Below are 21,289 nucleotides of genomic sequence, written 5' to 3'. Positions count from 1 at the left end.
TGAAAGAACTATGTTTGTAAGTGGAATATTTTGGCAAATGTAAGCCCGACCGAAGGGTATGTGTTATGGGATCTCCGGCATTTCATGTCATAGCCAACCTTGACATGAAAACTGTGGAAAGGAGAACTCTGAAATAATTTCAGCCAACAATTTCAAGTCACCGGATGAGAGAATAATCTTCTCATGCCAATATCAAATGAAAGGATTTTAGCCCAGATATTGGCCCGATTAGCTATCGCAGCCGATTTCCCAGATAGGGCCCGACATATATGTCGGGAACGACAAAACCTCTTGGAGTGTGACATAAGCCTCGACCAACGATTTGGGCCTACGACGCCAAAATGAACTGGCAAATTGGACTTCTTTGGATATCTTCCGTGCAGTGTGACATATCAACGACATCTCTCCGCCAGAGCAACTTGACGGAGACCAGTAGGATTGCGTATTGTGACCAGCGCATCGCCTCCCGTGCTTGCTGTTGGCAGCATACTTGCGCGCCGTTGTTAACGTTTCTTCTCACGCACAAACCAATGTTTACCAAAGCTTTAGGGCATGTCGACGGAACGCCGGCATGTTTACGTACAACCGTATGTGCTTGCGCTTGCTAGGCTACATAACATTTTGTTGCCTGGTTGCGAGCCGTATCATATGAAAAGTACGTGAACATGCCTCAAGCAATCCTTCAATGAACGTTCTCTCCCGAGCACCAGTGATGAACAGGTTTGTCCACATTTCGTCCCCCCCACAGGCGGCACGGTGTACGACTGGTTAGAGCGTCAGCCTCACAGGTCTGAGGACCGGGGTTCAATCCCCGGCCCCGGCTGTGTGGAGTTTGCATGTTCTCCCCGTGCCTGCGTGGGTTTTCTCCGGGCACTCCGGTTTCAATACATCCCAAAAACATGCATGGCAGGTTAATTGACAACTAAATTGCCCGTAGGTGTGAATGTGAGTGCAAATGGTTGTTTGTTTGTATGTGCCCTGCAATTGGCTGGCAACCAGTCCAGGGTGTAACCTGCCTCCTGCCCGAAGATAGCTGGGATAGGCTCCAGCACGCCCTAGTGAGGAGAAGCGGCTCAGAAAATCGATGGATGGATGGGATGGATGGGATGGATATATATATATATATATATATATATATATATACACACACACACTGTTAAGTATATTATAGAAGTTATCATTTATTTGCTTAGCTTGCATTAGTATTATGGACGATTTTGAGAAAGGGAGATGTCTTGCCTTCAAGAAGATGACTCAGCAGGAATCATCAGAGAGAAGGACGTGGCCGGGACGTGGCAGGTGTTGGTCCCATGTTTTTACGTTGAAACCCTACCCTTAGTGTGTTGTGTCTTGTAGCTTAGTACGTTATGTCTTGTAAACTTAGAAACCTCCCTATTTTCAAATAAATGCAGGAGTGACGGGAGAGATTGTTTAGAGCGTGTTGAGAGGCTGTAATCTGAACAATCTCCCATTCGCCCTCCTCATGAGGAAAAGAAACCAGCGTCTTCATTCCTTTTGTGTCTATTTTTTATAATGTTGGGTAAGATAAATCCAACATTAAATTGGTCCTTCGAGCCGGATTGACACTTTACAGCCCTAAAAAATAGCAGAAAGAAACACGTGGGTTCATTTAACACACTGTAAAAGAGTCATTTCAGCTGAGTACTCAAATAGGGAAGGTGAGCAAAAGTCTGATAACGGAGCGGGAGCAGATGTGTCGATTCTGAAAACGGTTGCTGGTCAGTGAAGAAAAAAGACACCAACCCGTTTAGTGAGAACTCAGCAGAAAGGCACACCCACATTGGTTACGAGATTCGATAAGTTGTTACGTAGCAACTTTGGCTACTATGGTGTTGGTTTTGTTTATGTGGTACATGGGACGTCCCACCCTAAATGATACAACCAATTTTTTAGATAGAAAATCACCTACCAACTGGACCAATATGACGAACCCAATAATAAAAAATGTTGAATCATTAACTCGTGTCAAAAGGAGTACAGTTGATGATCAGAACTGTGGGCATGGCCTCCAAACGCGGCAAAACGGTTTAATATTTTGTGCCCCCCAAAATCAAGCTGCTTTAATCATAATTCCATATGCGGCTCTCACCAATGACGCTCAAGAGAATGGGCAGAATTGGGGATTTAGATATGACTGGTATGCAACTATAGGCTTTAAATGGGAAGACCTTATTGGTGAAACAGGTTATGATTGGTCCAGTTGGTCAAAAAAAAAGAACATAGAAATAAATTTAACCTAAGCAAAACGGTCCATAGTTTAATATTGAAATACAAATCAAGTCACCCAATGTGTTTGACGGTGAGCTTGTGGGCATATACTGGCGGAAAAGATCCCCACTTCCAAGTAGCATTGTGTTATGGGAACCATGTTGAACCAGAAATGCCATTAGAAACTTCAAATAAAGGTGGATACATTTTAACGGTTAACAAAATAACTACTGATGATTGGTTCCTTGTTGTCACAGGAGTTTCAGGACAAAATAATAATTGGTTACTATTGGTGGAACAAGCAGCAAATGTAACGAGAAAAGATTGTGTAGTTTGCATGGGTCCCAGGCCTTTGTTGCGCATAGTTCCGGCACAATTATCACAAGATTGTATTATTCCATTCATGAACGCTACTGTACCAACTAAGAGGTGTAAATCATGGGATCCTATATATCCCGTAACAGAAGCAGATAAACACAAACCAATGTTTTCTACTTTAGTAGCACCAAATAATTTCACTTGTATAAACATGATTAATAAAGGAAAAAAAATTAGGACCACTGAACGACACACAGTGTAAAGTAATCTTAAAAGTCAAACCAAATTTTGTGCCAATATCACGGAGCGACATCTGGTGGTGGTGCGGAGATGATAGACTGTTTGATAGATTACCTAAAGATATATCTGGATTATGCGCTATTATTACTTTGATATTGCATGTGTCAGTATACCCTATGCCTGTTCAAGATTTAATGGAAAGGACACCAATGTTTTTGTCCAATCTAGAACATAGACATAAAAGAGATTTGTCCTGGCAGGGGCAAAATAATCCAACATACATCGACGCCATAGGTGTTCCTCGTGGGGTGCCGAATCAATACAAATTGGCTGACCAAGTTGCAGGAGGATTTGAGTCTTTCATATGCTGGTGGTGTACGATTAATAAAAATGTTGATAGGATAAACTACATCCACTTCAATGTACAGAGATTAGGAAATTGGACTCAGAGTGGGTTGGAAGCTGTGCATGAGCAGCTCAAGGCTACCTCTTTAATGACGTTCCAGTACCACATAGCTGTCGACATGCTCCTCGCAAGAGAGGGAGGTGTTTGCGGTATGTTTGGAGAACAATGTACATACATTCCAAACAATACTGCTTCGGATGGCAGCTTGACCAGAGCCATCGATGGTCTACGGACCCTCAATCACAAGATGAAGAACCACTCTGGGGTGGACACCTCTTTGTGGGACAGCTGGATGGACGTTTTTGGTAAATATAAAACCCTAATTTCACCAATATTGATATCAATTGCTGTTTTTGCAGCCATTCTGACATTATGTGGATGTTGTTGTATCCCATGCATTCGGGCATTAATCAGTAAATTAATCACCACAGCCATAACCCCCATGGAGAATCGTATGGAGCTGATGTATCCATTACTGTATGATGATAATGATGATTATGATGATAATGATGATGTTGTTTTACCTGATTTGTTTCCTGATCCAGGTGATTATGATGTTTAAACTACAACATTCATATATGACAAGTTTACTCTGAGTGTAAATGTATTTGTTTCATAAAAATGATTCTACAGTTAAAAATCGAAATGAAGTGACTGTAAGATGATATGAGAATTTGTGCAAATACATGATAAACAGGAGGGAAATGTTAAATATATTATAGAAGTTATCATTTATTTGCTTAGCTTGCATTAGTATGATGGACAATTTTAGATGTTTCGCCTTCAAAAAGAAGACTCAGCATCATCCATGGAAGGGCGCTTGGACCAAGGACGTGATCGGATGTGGTCGGGTCGTGACAGGTGTTGGTCCAATATTATGTGTTGTGTCTTATTGCTTAGAATACTATGTCTGGGAAAAACCCTCTTATTATCAAATATTTTGTGTTGTGTCTTATTACTATCAAATATTCTGTGTTGTGTCTTATTGCTTAGAACATTATGATTGTAAATCCCTCCTATTTCAAATAAATGCAGGAGCGAGGGGGGGGGGATTGTTTAGAGCGTGTTGAGAGACTGTGATCTGAACAATCTCCCATACGCCCTCCTCATGAGAAAAAGTAACAAGCGTCTTCATTCCTTTTGTGTCTATTATAATGTTGGGTAAGATAAATCCAACAGTTTGTCATATTGGTCCAGTTGGTAGGTGATTTTCCATCTAAAAAATGGGTTTTATCATTGAGGGTGGGACGTCCCATATACCACAAAAACAAAACCAACACCATAGTAGCCGAAGTTGCTACGTAACCACTTATCAAATGTCGTAACCAACGTGGGTGTGCCATTCTGCTGAGTTCTCACTAAACGGGTTGGTGTCTTTTTTCTTCACTGACCAGCAAGCGTTTTCAGAATCTACACATCTGCTCCCGCTCCGTTATCAGACTTTTGCTCACCTTCCCTATTTGAGTACTCAGCTGAAATGACTCTTTTACAGTGTGTTAAATGAACCCACGTGTTTCTTTCTGCTATTTTTAAGGGCTGTAAAGTGTCAATCTATCTGTGCCACCATCCCTCCGGTTGAACCATTTTTTCCTGTGCTATTGTAAATTTCATTTTGTAGTTTTGCACTTTGTTTTTCCCAATAATTGCGTTCTTGTTGTGGAATACTCATATTGGCTATCAGTATAGATTGTACCATCTTTATTTATCATGAGTTTGCATGCCTCGGTTAATGCTACTAATTCAGCAGCTTGTTCAGCCAATTCCCTATAATCATGCTCAGCGTGCCTTCATTAAGTAAGGGTATTAGTGTGGCTGGATTTAAGGTTGTGCATCGCTCAACAGTCAAATGTGGTTGTGACAGCAAGATGGCAATGCAAGATAAATGTCTTGCAGGTGATAAAAACGGCATATTGGTTTCCAATAGGAGAGCAGACACTGTATGTGGGACCTTAAGGGTGAACTGCTCTCTACTGCCGTCAAGGCTGCCACAACTGCTCTGACACAATGTGGTAATGCACACGTTACGTTGTCCAATTTAGTTGAAAAATAAGCTATTGGTCTTAGCTTATCACCGTATTGTTGTGTAAGTACGGAGGTCATGCAATAGCTTTTACAATCTACCATTTGAATGAATGTTTTATCATTAAATTTGGAAGGCCTAGCGCAGCACTGGACACCAAATGTTATTTAATGTCACAGAAGGCCTTTTCTGCCTCTGTACTCCATTAAACAGATGATGTCATTTTAAGGTTGTCTTCATACATTAATTTTGACAATGGTGCAACAATTTCTGCACAGTTTGGAATCCATGCTCTACAATAATTTGTCAGACCTAAAAATGATTATTATATGTTTCTTCATCTGTGGTTTAAGATTTTTTAAGACTATAGCTTTCCTGTCTTCTAATATAGTCCTTCCTCCTATACTTAAATTACGGCCTAGATATTTGACTTGCCTTTTACATCATTGCAATTTATTTTTGTTAACTTTATGTCCCTCTTCTGTTAGATGATGCAGCAAGGCCAATGAATCCTTGCATGTCTCCATCTGTAGATGCCAGAAGACATGCGTGTTGTCATAACTTGTGAATAATTAGTTGGACTTTCACAGTAACCTTGCGGTAATCTAGTAAATGTATATATATATTTTTTTTTCTCAAATTTGAATGCAAACCAAAATTGACTGTTATTTTCTATTGGTACTGAAAAGAATGCATTACTTGTGTCCACTACTGTAAACACAGTAGCGTCTGGTCTTAATGAATTTAACAATGTGCGTGGGTTTGGTACGCATGCTGCTCTCTGTATTACTGCAGCTCATCACATTCTTTTTTTTATCTTCTATTTTTGTGATAAGCTGCAAGGCTGCAGACAACAGGGCCTTTCCCACGTTTAACGGTGGTTTGTCTTTTATTTTTTAGATAATTTGATTCCTGCAACGCGGCTATTTTTTGTGTATTTAACCAACCATTAAAGCCGTGTTCGGTTATCCCTGTCTCTAAATATTAAATTTGATCAGGATCCTGTTTTTTTTTTCTTTTAAATTTTATTTAATGAACCTCCAACCTTTACACTGCAGTGTATTCCTGGTTTTTATTTTACTACTTCCTTTCCCCATTTGAAAGAATTTGGTTCAGTGTAATACTACCTGCGGCACGGTGGACGACTGGTTAGAGCGTCAGCCTCACAGTTCTGAGGTGCGGGGTTCAATCCCCGTCCCCGCCTGTGTGGAGTTTGCATGTTCTCCCCGTGCCTGCGTGGGTTTTCTCGGGGCACTCTGGTTTCCTCCCACATCCCAAAAACATGCATTAATTGGAGACTCTAAATTGCCCGTCGGCATGACTGTGAGTGCGAATGGTTGTTAGTTTCTATGTGCCCTGCGATTGGCTGGCAACCAGTTCAGGGTGTACCCCGCCTCCTGCCCGATGACAGCTGGGATAGGCTCCAGCACGCCCGCGACCCTAGTGAGGAGAAGCGGCTCAGAAAATGGATGGATGGATGGATGTAATACTACCTAGGGTAGTCTAGAACACTATTTCTTTTCAGTAGGACGGTGATTCAAATTTACTTTCTGTGGTAATTCTCACTTCAACTCTTTCGAGTGGAGAATTCTTGCCTTTGCATCCATAAAAGTCCACCGTTTACTTTCCCACTGTTTTGGTATGGAATGAAAAACCTAGTGGTTTTCCATTTCCCATTTACACTCTCATTCAAACAGTTTTCATTCACACTGGCTCGTCAGAGGACTCCGCCGTCCCATACGGAATTTAACTACGTCTGTCAACAGCTCGTTAGAGGACTCCGCCGTCCTATACGGAATTTAACTACGACGCCACGAAACTTTCCTAGTTTCTTTATTTCACCCGCCATTGACTAGTATTCACAGGGTTTATTAAACACGGAATTTAAGTACGTACAGGACTCCGCCGTCCTCGCGGAATTTGTCGGACTCCGCCGTCCTTTTTCCTAAAATTTTTTTTAAATTTAACTCACCAGTCGTCTTCAATCCTGTGGATTGTCGTCAACCTTCAGATCCCAGTTGAGGAGAATGAAGACCAGTCCCGTAAAGGGTCTTACTTGCCGTGGCCACGGTCTCTTAACTGGAAGTCGGCTCCACAACTGGAATCCTCGGGTGTGTTGACATCCGGCTCGAAGGACCAATTTAATGTTGGATTTATCTTACCCAACATTATAAAAAATAGACACAAAAGGAATGAAGACACTGGTTTCTTTTTCTCATGAGGAGGGCGTATGGGAGATTGTTCAGATCACAGCCTCTCAACACGCTCTAAACAATCTCTCCCGTCGCTCCTGCATTTATTTGAAAATAGGAGGGTTTTTCCAAGACATAATGTTCTAAACAATAAGACACAACACAAAACATTGGACCAACACCTGTCACGTCCCCGACCACATCCGATCACGTCCTTGGTCCAGGCGCCCTTCCATCGGATGATGCTGAGTCATCTTTTTGAAGGCGAGACATCTAAAATCGTCCATAATACTAATGCAAGCTAAGCAAATAAATGATAACTTCTAGAAACAAAATGCTCTCAAAATAAAGGGAAAAAATGGCCCAAGCGACAAGGCCGAAGTGGAAAAACTGCAAAGCTGGGTCACTGTGGAGGATCACAAGCAGACGGCCTCTGAGCTCCACTCTCAGATAGTGACGACATGACGTCACACTCCTCACTCTGATGAAGATGATGAAAAGTCCGAAGGTGATATGACATGTCACGCTGACAACAAACGATGGAAATGTTCTCAGTGTGGGAAAACGTTTGCTTGTAAGAGCGAACGACGCATGACAAGACACACTGGTGAGAAACCTTTTGCTTTCTCAGTTTGTGGTCAAAGATTCTCTCGTAAGTATCAGGCTAAAACACACAAGTGTGCAGTGAGAACAGCAGTGATGAAGAAGCTTTAAATGAAAAAGTAAATGTTTAATATCAAAGGAAATTACGATCATACTGATTTACAAAAATCTACATTCTTGTCTTCTGTCTCCCATCTTTTATTTTTCCAATCTTTTCATTTCTTTGTATCTTCGAAAAGCCTCCTGTGGACAAATGTTGAGAATTATCACTGGTGCCAAAATACTTTTGTCTAATGTTTTAAAATGAGCAAATGATTGTGATTAGATGTTTGACTTTTGGTGAAACGGTTGAAAAGTGTAAATGGGATCCTTCATAAAATACAATTCTTCAAACAGTGAGAGTCACTCAATTGTCTTGTATGTCAAATTCATTTTCCCTGTTGAAAAGAACTGAAATGCCTTTAATCCTTTCAAAACCCTCCAAAACCAAAATGATGGCAACGTAAAACAAAAAAGGGCCCAAGCAACAAGGCCGAAGTGGAAAACTGCTAAACTGGGCACTGGTACGTCAAGGTAGGGTTGTACTTGGCTGACTTTAACCACAATTAAAAAAATCTGCATATCAAATAATGGAGTGAGACTTTGGAACAGATTGAACACGCAAACTCCACACAGGCGGGGCTGGGATTTGATCCCCGGTCCTCAGAACTGTGAGGCGGATGTGCTAACCAGTCTAACCAGTAGAAGGCTGGAGAACCGCAGGATGCTGATCCAGGACGACAGTGAATTAATGTGAAGGGCATGATAGGCATTAAACTGTCGATCAAGTGAATCATCTCAACATTTTACTGTATTGATAAGAATATTAATCAACATTTAATACAGGTTACCATTTCAACCGCTTTTATGCTCACATCTTGTGTGGTGATGAAATACGACACTCATGTCACTCTCCACTTTATCATATTTTTTTATTCCTTAAAATAATCATTGAAGCCATCATTGATTCACAATTCGACAGAATCATGATTATGTTTGCAATTTAACATTATGCAGAATAATTTTGATCCCATTACATAATAGACTTCAATAACTGACCCTCGTAATGTTCTTGACAACATTTTTAAAATGTAGAAATTCAAACAAATTGGGACAAATTGTTCTGGAAGTGAAGTTTTATAAGTTGGCAGCTTCCGACACCCGATTGGTTTGTCTGCGATCCATCCAGGGACGACGAATTTAGATGGCGAGGCCCCCGGTGAACACAACCGAAGAACACATTTTGTTCCTCCTGCCTTGAAACAAAGCCCCGAATACTAACCAATTAGCGGTGACCGTGATTTCATCATTTTTGCTGTTTACACTGTATGCGTAATACAATTGCCTCCCCAGTACGGCAGCCTTACACACGGCATCTCTACCGGTCGGGTTATTGCTGCTTCATGTTCCATTCTCTTCCTTCTCCCCCAATAAGAGCACCACATCTTCCTCCTCCTCCTTGTTCTCCAAGACCAGCCCCACCTCTTCACTGCCACCACGGGGTCACCCAGTCCCTCAATAACCCCTCTGCTTGTGAGACTCAACCACTGATGCTGCTGCTAATCACAACAAAACAATAATAATCTTAGCAAGAGTTATGTTCTTAATACACAAAGACATTCCATGTAAGAATATGCCATAAATTACAAACCTACACACATCCACTTTGAGGGTGTACGCTTTCTTATATCAAAGTAAACCCGCTCATTTGTTCGCATATCAAGTAATATGTAAGTATCCTTTCATTGCTTAAAGTGTAATTCACAATGTCAGGTCACAGAGACAACAAGAATCAACGATGCTTGCAATACATCCATCCATCCATCCAAAGAAAAGATCTGTCAATCTTTGCACATTTTGGTTCGTCAGTTGTGTGGCCAGGGGGGCGGATTAACAATTGTTGACTTCCCCAGAAGTCCCTGGTGGTCTAGTGGTTAGGATTCGGCGCTCTCACCGCCGTGGCCCGGGTTTGATTCCCGGTCAGGGAAGATTAATCCTAAAACCTGATTGGTCTTGTGTTGCTCAACATTAACTATGATTTGCTTCGACCTGGGTTTGATCCTCTCTTAATGCAGCCTGATGGGGGTGCAAACTGTAGGCTACTCCTACAGGATAAATACAGAGGGTTGTGTCACAAAGGCCGTCTGGCTTAAAACTTTGCCAAACAAATGTGAATGTTCATCCAAAGAATTCCGTACTGGATCGGTCGTGTCCCGGTTAGCAACGTCCGAAATTCAGCTACTGTGGGTCGAAGATGGTTTAATTTATATTACCATGGTGTAGATATGAAAATAAATGGACGACGGGTAATTTTAAAGGAAGAGTTAGCTGAGGATGTGTTGGAGGTGAAAAGAATATCAGATCGAATGATGAGGCTGAAACTTGAAATTGAGGGTGTTATGTATAATGTGATTAGTGGCTATGCCCCACAGGTAGGATGTGACCTAGAGGTGAAAGAGAAATTCTGGACGGAGCTAGACGAAGTAGTTCTGAGCATCCCAGACAGAGAGAGTCGTGATTGGTGCAGATTGTCATGGACATGTAATGGACATGTTGGTGAAGGAAATAGGGGTGATGAAGAAGTGATGGGTAAATACGGCATCCAGGAAAGGAACTTGGAGGGACAGATGGTGGTAGACTTTGCAAAAAGGATGGAAATGGCTGTCGTGAACACTTTTTTCCAGACGAGGCAGGAACATAGGGTGACCTACAAGAGCGGGGGGAGAAGCACGCAGGTGGATTACATCTTGTAATGATGTAACGATGTAATCTGAAGGAGGTTACCGACTGTAAGGTAGTGGTAGGGGAGAGTGTGGCTAGACAGCATAGGATGGTGGTGTGTAAGATGACTCTGGTGGTGGGGAGGAAGACAAATAAGACAAAGGCAGAGCAGAAAACGATGTGGTGGAAGCTGAGACAGGAAGAGTGTTGTGCGGCTTTTTGGGAAGAGTTGAGACTGGCTCTCGTTGGACAGGAGGAGCTTCCAGAAGACTGGACCGCTACAGGCAAGGTGATCAGAGAGACGGGCAGGAGACTTCTTGGTATAACTTCTGGCAGGAAAGGAGAAGAGACGACTTGGTGGTGGAACCTCACAGTACAGGAAATCATACAAGGAAAGAGATTAGCTCAGAAGTGGCGTCAAATCTCATTTGTTTACAACATTTACAACCTCCTCGATCCTGTTTACATGTTTGCGCCTTCATCAAGAGATCCCATCGAGGAGACGACTAGAACAACAGAGAAATGCTTATCTTGCTGGCTCGTTATCTCGTGGGCTAGCGAATGTAATAAACAGTAATTTTTACCTGAAGTGTCGCCGTTGTCTGAGCCTGCGCATGTTGCACTGGGTGTGGCCTTGGTGAGTTGGACGACTCCGACACTGGTGCCTCGCTCCATGTGCCCGCCGCCGGTGTGAAGCGTGGCTGTCCAGTTCGCCACTGCCTCGATCCATGCGCCACGCGTGGGGGCACACGGCAGAGACAAGGTAGCCCAAATAACACTAAACACATTAAACTTCAGGGAAGATGTATTTTGGGGATTTTAGGCTTGTCAACTGCACATTGTAGTGGTAGAAATGGGCCTTTATTATTACTAAGTAACTCACAATCATGGCGGATAGCCACTGATAGAATGACAGCGCCTGGTACTTACAAAGTGAGGGAGGACCAACTTATAGTTTGCAAGAAAGTCCAAGAGGGCTTCGTTTTAGCCACAGGAAGAAAAAAAAACAGAACTGAAAAGGGGAATGAGTTTAAAGGACCGACTGTCTGGGGGTTGAGAGGGTCCATAATTCACTTACAAGTTTTCTTTTTGTATTTTTTGCTCAAGAAAATGAAACTATCTGTCATTTTCAGTAACAATCACTCTGAAATGCTCCACACTTTCGGCATTTCATCTCCCCCCCCCACCCGCATTTATCTTCTCTTACATTCTGACAGGGTGCGCTTGGAAATTCACTCCGGACGCGCTCTCTTCACCCCGGAAACTTCGGGAACTCAGAGCTCTTGTTGGAGTGTGCCGTTCGATACGAGCAGAACGGACACATCCAATATGGCGGATGTACTGACGCATCCCTGCCAATTGCCATGTTCATGAGTAAAGTTATCAAAAATGAAGCACGCTCTGTCTCTGTGAGTACCGCTTGTTTAGTTCCTAACTACCTTCTTGTGTTAAAAAATATTCCTGCCCTTATATTTGAATGGAATCTTCATATCTATATGTCATAGTGACGGCCAAATGAAGCCTCATAAAGCGTTGACGATTTCCATCCAATTGGTTCTTTAAAAAAGTTCATTTGTTGAGGTTTCACGAGCATACAAACCATCCATTCATTTTCTCCAGCGCTTATCCATATTAGGGTCGCGGGTGTGCTGGAGTCCTAACCCAGCCTGACTTGTATCACATTCCCACTGGAACACGCCCCCTCATTGAGGTGCCACTCGGACTGTTAGATAAATTGTAGAAGTTATCATTTATTTGCTTAGCTTGCATTAGTATAATGGACAATTTTAGATGTCTCACCTTCAAAAAGAAGACTCAGCATCATCCGATGGAAGGGCGCCTGGACCAAGGACGTGATCGGATGTGGTCGGGTCGTGACAGGTGTTGGTTCAATATTATGTGTTGTGTCTTATTGTTTAGAATACTATGTCTGGGAAAAACCCTCTTATTATCAAATATTTTGTGTTGTGTCTTATTGCTTAGAACATTATGATTTGTAAATCCCTCCTATTTCAAATAAAAGCAGGAGCGAGGGGGGGGATTGTTTAGAGCGTGTTGAGAGACTGTGATCTGAACAATCTCCCATACGCCCTCCTCATGAGAAAAAGAAACCAGCGTCTTCATTCCTTTTGTGTCTATTTTTTATAATGTTGGGTAAGATAAATCCAACATTAAATTGGTCCTTCGAGCCGGATGTCAACACACCCGAGGATTCCAGTTGTGGAGCCGACTTCCAGTTAAGAGACCGTGGCCACGGCAAGTAAGACCCTTTTACGGGACTGGTCTTCGTCCTCCTCAACTGGGATCTGAAGGTTGACGACAATCCACAGGATTGAAGACGAGTGGTGAGTTAAATTTTAAAAAATTTTTGGGGGAAAAAAGGATTAAAGAGTGAATGAATTGCGCGACGAAGAAGTCTGCGGCAGAACAAACCTTGTGTAATACTAGTCACTGGCAAGTAGTCAAGATGGACAACGGAATCCGATAAAATCCGTGGGGACGGCGGGGTCCTGTACGTACTTAAATTCCGTATTTCTGTGTTTCTGTGTTTCCGTGTTTTCGTGTGTTTATAAAAACGTTATTAATATCGTGTGTATGTGTAAAAGTATGAATGTATAAGACGGGATTGTAAGTGACAACTGAGTTTGGAAGCAAAGGCAAGAATTCTCCGCCCCAATTAGGGTAGAAGCTTGAGAATTACCAAAACTCAGACATTTATTGTCACCCTGTCATTTTTGAATAAAGTCAGTATTTAGGTCACTCTAGGTGCAAATGAACTGACTTCCAAATTCACAAAAATGGGAATAAATAACAGTAAACAGGATCAAAAAATAGACCTAACGTGTAAAGATTGGAAATATGTTCAACTTCAAAACCATTTCAAAATAGAAGATTTAAACACGTGGATAACCAAATACGGTTTCGCTGGCCAGCTAAATTCGCAAAAAATAGTTCAACTTCAAAACGAAATAAAGTGTCGACACAAAAATGATATATCACAAATACAAAAAGATGGATTTGACGACTTACTCTTCTGGTTAAACTGGACTAATGAGGATGTGAAAAAGGCCGTAGCCGGCATCACACCTTATCAACAACAGTTAAAAAATGCTTTACATGTGATTTCGAAAGAACACATTAACAGATGGGTAGATAAACATTGGATAAACCTAGCAACTGGCCCTCTGGAGGAATATGTTAATCATGCCCTCCACGCAGAAAGAGTGTTAGACAAAAAACAAAAAGAGAAGATAGATGTCTTCCTCGACGAAGAAGCAGAAATATACTATCAAGGCAGAGAGAGAGATAATTTTAGAGGACACGGCAGAGACCGTGGGAGAGTAAGATATGGTAGAAATCGAAATTATTATGATAATACCATCTGTTGGTGCTGTGGAAACAAAGGCCACATTGCACGTGAATGCCCTAAAAAAGAAAAAAAGAAAAAGAAAAGAGAATACGGACAAACTACTGCATGACTAGGCCAGCCTGCTTCCCAACTCAACAAATCCTCTTGTGTAAACATTACAGAGAATGAGGAGGTGGATTTCAATTTACAGGACATTCTGAGTTTGGACACTGAAAAACCTGAAATAACCTTGTAGAATGCCCATTTTCGAAGTCCCGGAGTGCCCTGTGAATTTGTTGGGAAGAGACGGCTTATTCCAACTAGGACTTGTACTCAAATATGAATTAAACATAAATTAAAAAGAGAGGACCTCGATGTAACACTGGAAAACAGAGAAAGTACATTCTATTACACAATCGATATCCCAGACAAACCACAGTTAAACGTGGGAAAGGCCCTGTTGTCTGCAGCCTTGGAGCTTATCACAAAAATAGAAGATAAAAAAGAATGTGATGAGCTGCAGTAATACAGAGAGCAGCATGCGTACCAAACCCACGCACATTGTTAAATTCATTAAGACCAGACGCTACTGTGTTTACAGTAGTGGACATAAGTAATGCATTCTTTACAGTACCAATAGAAAATAACAGTCAATTTTGGTTTGCATTCACATTTGAGAAAACAAAAATATATATATATACTTTTACTAGATTACCGCAAGGTTACTGTGAAAGTCTAACTAATTATTCACAAGTTATGACAACACGCATGTCTTCTGGCATCTACAGATGGAGAGACATGCAAGGATTCATTGACTTTACTGCATCATCTAACAGAAGAGGGACATAAAGTTAACAAAAAATAAATTGCAATGATGTAAAAGACAAGTTAAATATCTAGGCCATAATTTAAGTATAGGAGGAAAGACTATATTAGAAGACAGGAGAGCTATAGTCTTAAAAAATCCTAAACCACAGACGAAGAAACATATAATAATCATTTTTAGGTCTGACAAATTATTGTAGAACATGGATTCCAAACTATGCAGAAATTGTTGCAACATTGTCAAAATTAATACATGAAAACAACCTTAAAATTACATCACCTGTTTAATGGAGTACAGAGGCAGAAAAGGCCTTCTGTGACATTAAACAACATTTGGTGTCCAGTGCTGCGCTAGGCCTTCCAAATTTAATGATAAAACATTCATTCAAATGGTAGATTGTAAAAGCTATTGCATGACCTCCGTACTTACACAACAATACGGTGATAAGCTAAGACCAATAGCTTATTTTTCAACTAGAGAGCAGTTCACCCTAAAGGTCCCACATACAGTGTCTGCTCTCCTATTGCAAATCACCTACAAGACATTTATCTTGCATTGCCATCTTGCTATCAGAAACACATTTGACTGTTGAGCGATGCACAACCTTAAATCCAGCCACACTAATACCAAATGATGAAGGCACGCAGCATGATTGACAGGAATTGGCTGAACAAGCTGCTGAATTAGTAGCATTAATCGAGGCATGCAAACTAATGATAAATAAAGATGGTACAATCTATACTGATAGCCAATATGAGTATTCCACAACAAGAACGCAATTATTGGGAAAAACAAAGTGCAAAACTACAAAATGAAATTTACATTAGCACAGGAAAAAAAAAAAAAAAAAAAAACTATTCAAATGGGCTGCTATATTGAGACATGCTGTATCACGTCTCAACCGGAGGGATGGTGGCACAGATAGATTGACACTTTACAGCCCTAAAAAATAGCAGAAAGAAATACGTGGGTTCATTTAACACACTGTAAAAGAGTCATTTCAGCTGAGTACTCAATTAAGGAAGGTGAGCTAAAGTCTGATAACGGAGCGGGAGCAGATGTGTAGATTCTGAAAACGCTTGCTGGTCAGTGAAGAAAAAAGACACCAACCCGTTTAGTGAGAACTCAGCAGAATGGCACACCCACATTGGTTACGACATTTGATAAGTGGATACGTAGTAATTTCGGCTACTATGGTGTTGGTTTTGTTTTTGTGGTACATGGGACGTCCCACCCTCAATGATAAAACCCATTTTTAGATAGAAAATCACCTACCAACTGGACCAATATGACAAACCCAATAATAAAAAAATTTTGAATCATTAACTCGTGTCAAAAGGAGTACAGCTGATGATCAAAATTGTGGACATGGCCTCCAAACGCGGCAAAAAGGTTTAATATTTTGTGCCCCCCAAAATCAAGCTGCTTTAATCATAATTCCATATGCGGCTTTCACCAATGATGCTCAAGAGAATGGGCAGAATTGGGGATTTGGATATGACTGGTATGCAACTATTGGTTTTGAATGGAAACACCTCATTGGTGAAACAAGTTATGATTGGTCCAGTTGGTCAAAAAAAAAAAAATAAAAAAAAAATAAAAAAATAAAAAATAAAAAAACAGCAAAAGAACATAGAAAGGAGTTTAACCTAAGCAAAACGGCTTGTGTTATGTTGTGTATTGTATATTGTGTACTGTGTTATAGGAACAGTGTTAAACCAAAAATGCCATTGAAAACTTCAAAGAAAGGTGGACAAATTTTAATTTAATTTTAACAACATAACTACTGATGATTGGTTCCTTGTAAATCATGGGATCCTATATATCCCGTAAAAGAAGCAGATAAACACAAACCGATGTTTTCTACTTTAGTAGCACCAAATAATTTCACTTGTATAAACATGATTAATAAAGGAAAAAAAAATTAGGACCACTGAACGACACACAGTTAAAGTAACCTTAAAAGTCAAACCAAATTTTGTGCCAGTGGCACGGAGCGACATCTGGTGGTGGTGCGGAGATGATAGACTGTTTGATAGATTACCTAAAGATATATCTAGATTATGCGCTATTATCACTTAGATATTGCATGTGTCAGTATACCCTATGCCTGTTCAAGATTTAATGGAAAGGGCACCAATGTTTTTGTCCAATCTAAAAACATATACAAAAAAGAGATTTGTCATGGCAGGGGCAAAATAATCCAACATACATCAACGCCAGGTGTTCCTCGTGGGGGTTCCTAATCAATACAAATTGGGTGACCAGGTTGCAGGAGGATTTGAGTCTTTCATATGCTGGTGGTGTACGATTAATAAAAATGTTGATGGGATAAACTACATCCACTTCAATGTACAGAGATTAGGAAATTGGACTCAGAGTGGGTTGGAAGCTGTGCACGAGCAGCTCAAGGACGTTCCAAAGACCGCATAGCTGTCGACATGCTCCTCGCAAGAGAGGGAGGTGTTTGCGGTATGTTTGGAGAACAAACAATACTGCTTCAGATGGCAGCTTGACCAGAGCCATCGATGGTCTGCGGACCCTCAATCAACACTCCTTGTGGGACAGCTCGAATGGACGTTTTTGGTAAATATAAAACCCTAATTACACCAATATTGATATCAATTGCTGTTTTTGCAGCCATTCTGACATTATGTGGATGTTGTTGTATCCCATGCATTCTGGCATTAATCAGTAAATTAATCACCACAGCCATAACCCCCATGGAGAATCGTCTGGAGCTTATGTATCCCTTACTGTATGATGATAATGATGATAATGATGAAAATGATGATTTTGCTTTACCTGATTTGTTACCTGGTACAGATGATTACAATGTTTAAACTACAACATTCATATATGACAAGTTACTCTGAGTGTAAATGTATTTGTTTCATAAAAATGATTCTACAGTTAAAAATCGAAATGAAGTGACTGTAAGATGATATGAGAATTTGTGCAAATACATGATAAACAGGAGGGAAATGTTAGATAAATTGTAGAAGTTATCATTTATTTGCTTAGCTTGCATTAGTATAATGGACAATTTTAGATGTCTCGCCTTCAAAGGGAAGACTCAGCATCATCCGATGGAAGGGCGCCTGGACCAAGGACGTGATCGGATGTGGTCGGGTCGTGACAGGTGTTGGTTCAATATTATGTGTTGTGTCTTATTGTTTAGAATACTATGTCTGGGAAAAACCCTCTTATTATCAAATATTTTGTGTTGTGTCTTATTGCTTAGAACATTATGATTTGTAAATCCCTCCTATTTCAAATAAAAGCAGGAGCGAGGGGGGGGATTGTTTAGAGCGTGTTGAGAGACTGTGATCTGAACAATCTCCCATACGCCCTCCTCATGAGAAAAAGAAACCAGCGTCTTCATTCCTTTTGTGTCTATTTTCATAATGTTGGGTAAGATAAATCCAACACAAAGTCTACGGAAATGTCTGACCAAGGACGTTGTGGTATTGGCAGGGGTCGCAACTCCCCAAAAGGACGTTGATGAGAGGCCTTGTTAGCAGCACATACCTGGCAAGCATTGACGTAATCGCTAACATCCCTCCTAACATTAGGCCACCAAAAGCGCTGTTCGACCACTGATAGCGTCTTGGCAATGCCTGGGTGACATACCGTTCGGTTCGTGTGAGCCCAGTGGATGACTTTTCCCCTTAAGGTCGGAACCACATAAAGCCTGTTCTCGGGGCAATCTTCAGGGCTAGGAGTGTCTTTCAGAGCCCCTTCAACCGCAGTCTCAATGTCCCAAACAAAAGCGGAAATGAAGCATGACTTAGGCAAAATAGTCTTAGGGTCGGACAAAGAACTCTCCTCGGAGAAAATGCGTGACAAAGCATCTGGCTTACCATTTTTAGAACCCGGTCGGTATGATAACGTAAAATTAAATCTAGAGAAGAAAAGAGCCCATCTAGCCTGCCTCGCATTTAATCTTTTGGCAGTCTTAATATATTCAAGGTTCTTGTGATCTGTCCATACTAAAAACGGAGTATGTGCCCCCTCTAGCCAGTGCCTCCACTCCATCAAAGCCACCTTGACTGCCAACAGTTCACGGTCGCCAATGTCATAATTTTTTTCAGCTGGGGTCAATTTTTTGGAGAGAAACGCACAAGGATGTAACTTCTCATCCTTGAGAGACTTCTGGGAGAGCACTGCTCCTATTCCGGCATCAGACGCATCGACTTCTACCACAAACTGCTGTTTGAGATCTGGCAAAGTAAGGATGGGAGCGGAGGTAAAGCTCGACTTAAGTTTTTGAAAAGCTGCATGACAAAGCGGGTTCCATACAAAAGGTTTGTGTGGCGAGGTAAGATCATGCAAAGGAGAGGCTATAGAACTGAAATTCCTGATGAATTTCCTGTAGAAGTTTGCGAACCCTAAGAACCTTTGTACATCTTTGCGTGACGTGGGAGTAGGCCAATTAATAACGGCATCGACTTTGCAAGGGTCCATCTTGACTTCACCTTGAGCCAGGACGAAACCCAGAAAAGAAACGGACGCCCGGTGGAACTCACATTTCTCAGCCTTGACATAGAGTTGATTCTGCAGTAACTGCTGCAAAACAGAGCGGACATGAATAATGTGAGTCTCCTCATCCGGGGAGAATATCAGAATATCATCTAAATAAACAAAAACATAAACATTCAACATGTCGCGCAGGACATCGTTGACAAGGTTCTGGAAAACAGCTGGAGCGTTAGTAAGCCCAAAAGGCATTACCAAATATTCATAATGTCCCGTTGGTGTGTTAAATGCTGTTTTCCATTCATCCCCCTCCCTTATCCTGACTAGATGATATGCATTTCTTAAGTCCAGTTTTGTGAAAATCTTGGCTCCCTCCAGGAACTCAAAGGCGGTGGAGATGAGAGGAAGAGGGTACCTGTTTTTTACCGTGATCTCATTGAGACCCCGGTAATCGATACAGGGTCGCAGGGTCTTGTCTTTCTTGTCCACGAAGAAAAATCCTGCTCCCGCAGGGGATGAAGATGGGCGAATGATCCCGGCTGCCAGTGATTCTTCTATGTATTCCTTCATGGCCTTGTGTTCCGGCCCTGAAAGAGAGAACAACCTCCCTCGTGGGGGTGTGGTTCCAGGCAGCAAGTCAATAGCACAGTCATAAGGTCTGTGGGGTGGAAGGGATTTGGCCTTGGACTTGGAAAAAACATCTTTAATATCCTGATAACAGGTGGGCACTTGAGATAAATCAGGAGAGCCTAGTGTCACTTTAGGAAGAACCCGTGTAGGGTCTTCCTTAATGAAATTCAGACTCACCTCTCCCGTGCCCTGGCTACCGGCACCGGCAACTTTGACGTGACAGTTGCTCACGGAATGACCCAACTGACCGCAGTAGAAGCACCGCCCTTCCCTCAGCCGGCGTTGACGTTCCTCAGAGGAGAGACGGAACCTGCCCCGTTGCATGGGCTCATCCGTGGTGACGCTAGCCAGTGGATTGAGACTGGCAGCAGGGAATCTGCCTTGGTTTGGCTTGTCACCGAGGCTCGTCCTCCAAGTGCGCGGTGAAGCATCCCTCCGCCGATCTCCATCCAGCTCGCGATCCAAAAGCCTTCTGTCGATCTTGAGGGCGAGAGCGATGAGAGTGTCCAAGTCGGGTGGCAGGTCTAGCGGGACTAAATGATCCTTGACGGCGGGGGATAGTCCTTGAAAAAAGGCATCGAGTAGCGCCCGATTATTCCAATGAGTCTCAGCTGCTAGAATGCGAAACTCAATCGCGTAATCTGACACCCTGCGCTTGCCTTGTTGTAAGGTGACAAGGGAGCGAGCTGCCTCACGATCAGGAGTGGAAAATTGAAAAATTTGCTCCATAGTCTTGACGAAAAAAGCCCATGAATGACAAGCGGCGGAATTGCGGCTCCATTCAGCAGTAGCCCACGCCTCCGCACGACCAGTCAGGTGGGAAATGACGAATGCGATCTTTGCCCGCTCGGTGGGGAAGGCGTCTCCCTGCAGTTCAAAGTGGAGTTCGCACTGCGTGATGAACGGCTTAATGTTCCCAGATTCTCCAGAGAACCTCTCCGGTCGAGAGAGCTGTGGGCAGACAGCAGCGGAGGTGGCAGGTGGCTGCATGGTGACTACCTCACACGGAAATACTGTGGCAGTACTGGGTGTGGTGCCCACTGGTTCCTTCTCTTGAAAAAATTTCAAAAGAAGTTCAAACTGCGAGGCCACCTGTCTCATCATATTGTCCTGATTCCTTGACAGTCCCTCTAGATGAAGGTGGAGGGCGGCAATCTGCTCATCCTGCTTCGCGAGGCGTTGACCCTGCGCTTGAAGGGCTTTGCGCACCGGGTCTGAGTCTGCTGGGTCCATGTTC

General features: G+C 42.1%; 1 non-coding gene across 1 annotated transcript; it reads left to right on the top strand.

Moving 5' to 3' along the window:
- The first annotated feature begins 9,963 nt into the window (after window positions 1-9,963).
- trnae-cuc (transfer RNA glutamic acid (anticodon CUC)) lies at window positions 9,964-10,035 on the top strand. The gene has a single exon. It is a non-coding gene; the product is annotated as a tRNA-Glu (tRNA).
- The last annotated feature ends 11,254 nt before the right edge of the window (window positions 10,036-21,289 follow it).

Source organism: Phyllopteryx taeniolatus, unplaced genomic scaffold (genome assembly GCF_024500385.1).
Source record: "Phyllopteryx taeniolatus isolate TA_2022b unplaced genomic scaffold, UOR_Ptae_1.2 contig_93, whole genome shotgun sequence".
NCBI lineage: Eukaryota > Metazoa > Chordata > Actinopteri > Syngnathiformes > Syngnathidae > Phyllopteryx > Phyllopteryx taeniolatus.
The sequence above is the reverse complement of the archived record's forward strand: the minus strand, read 5'-3'. Positions and strand labels throughout refer to the sequence as shown.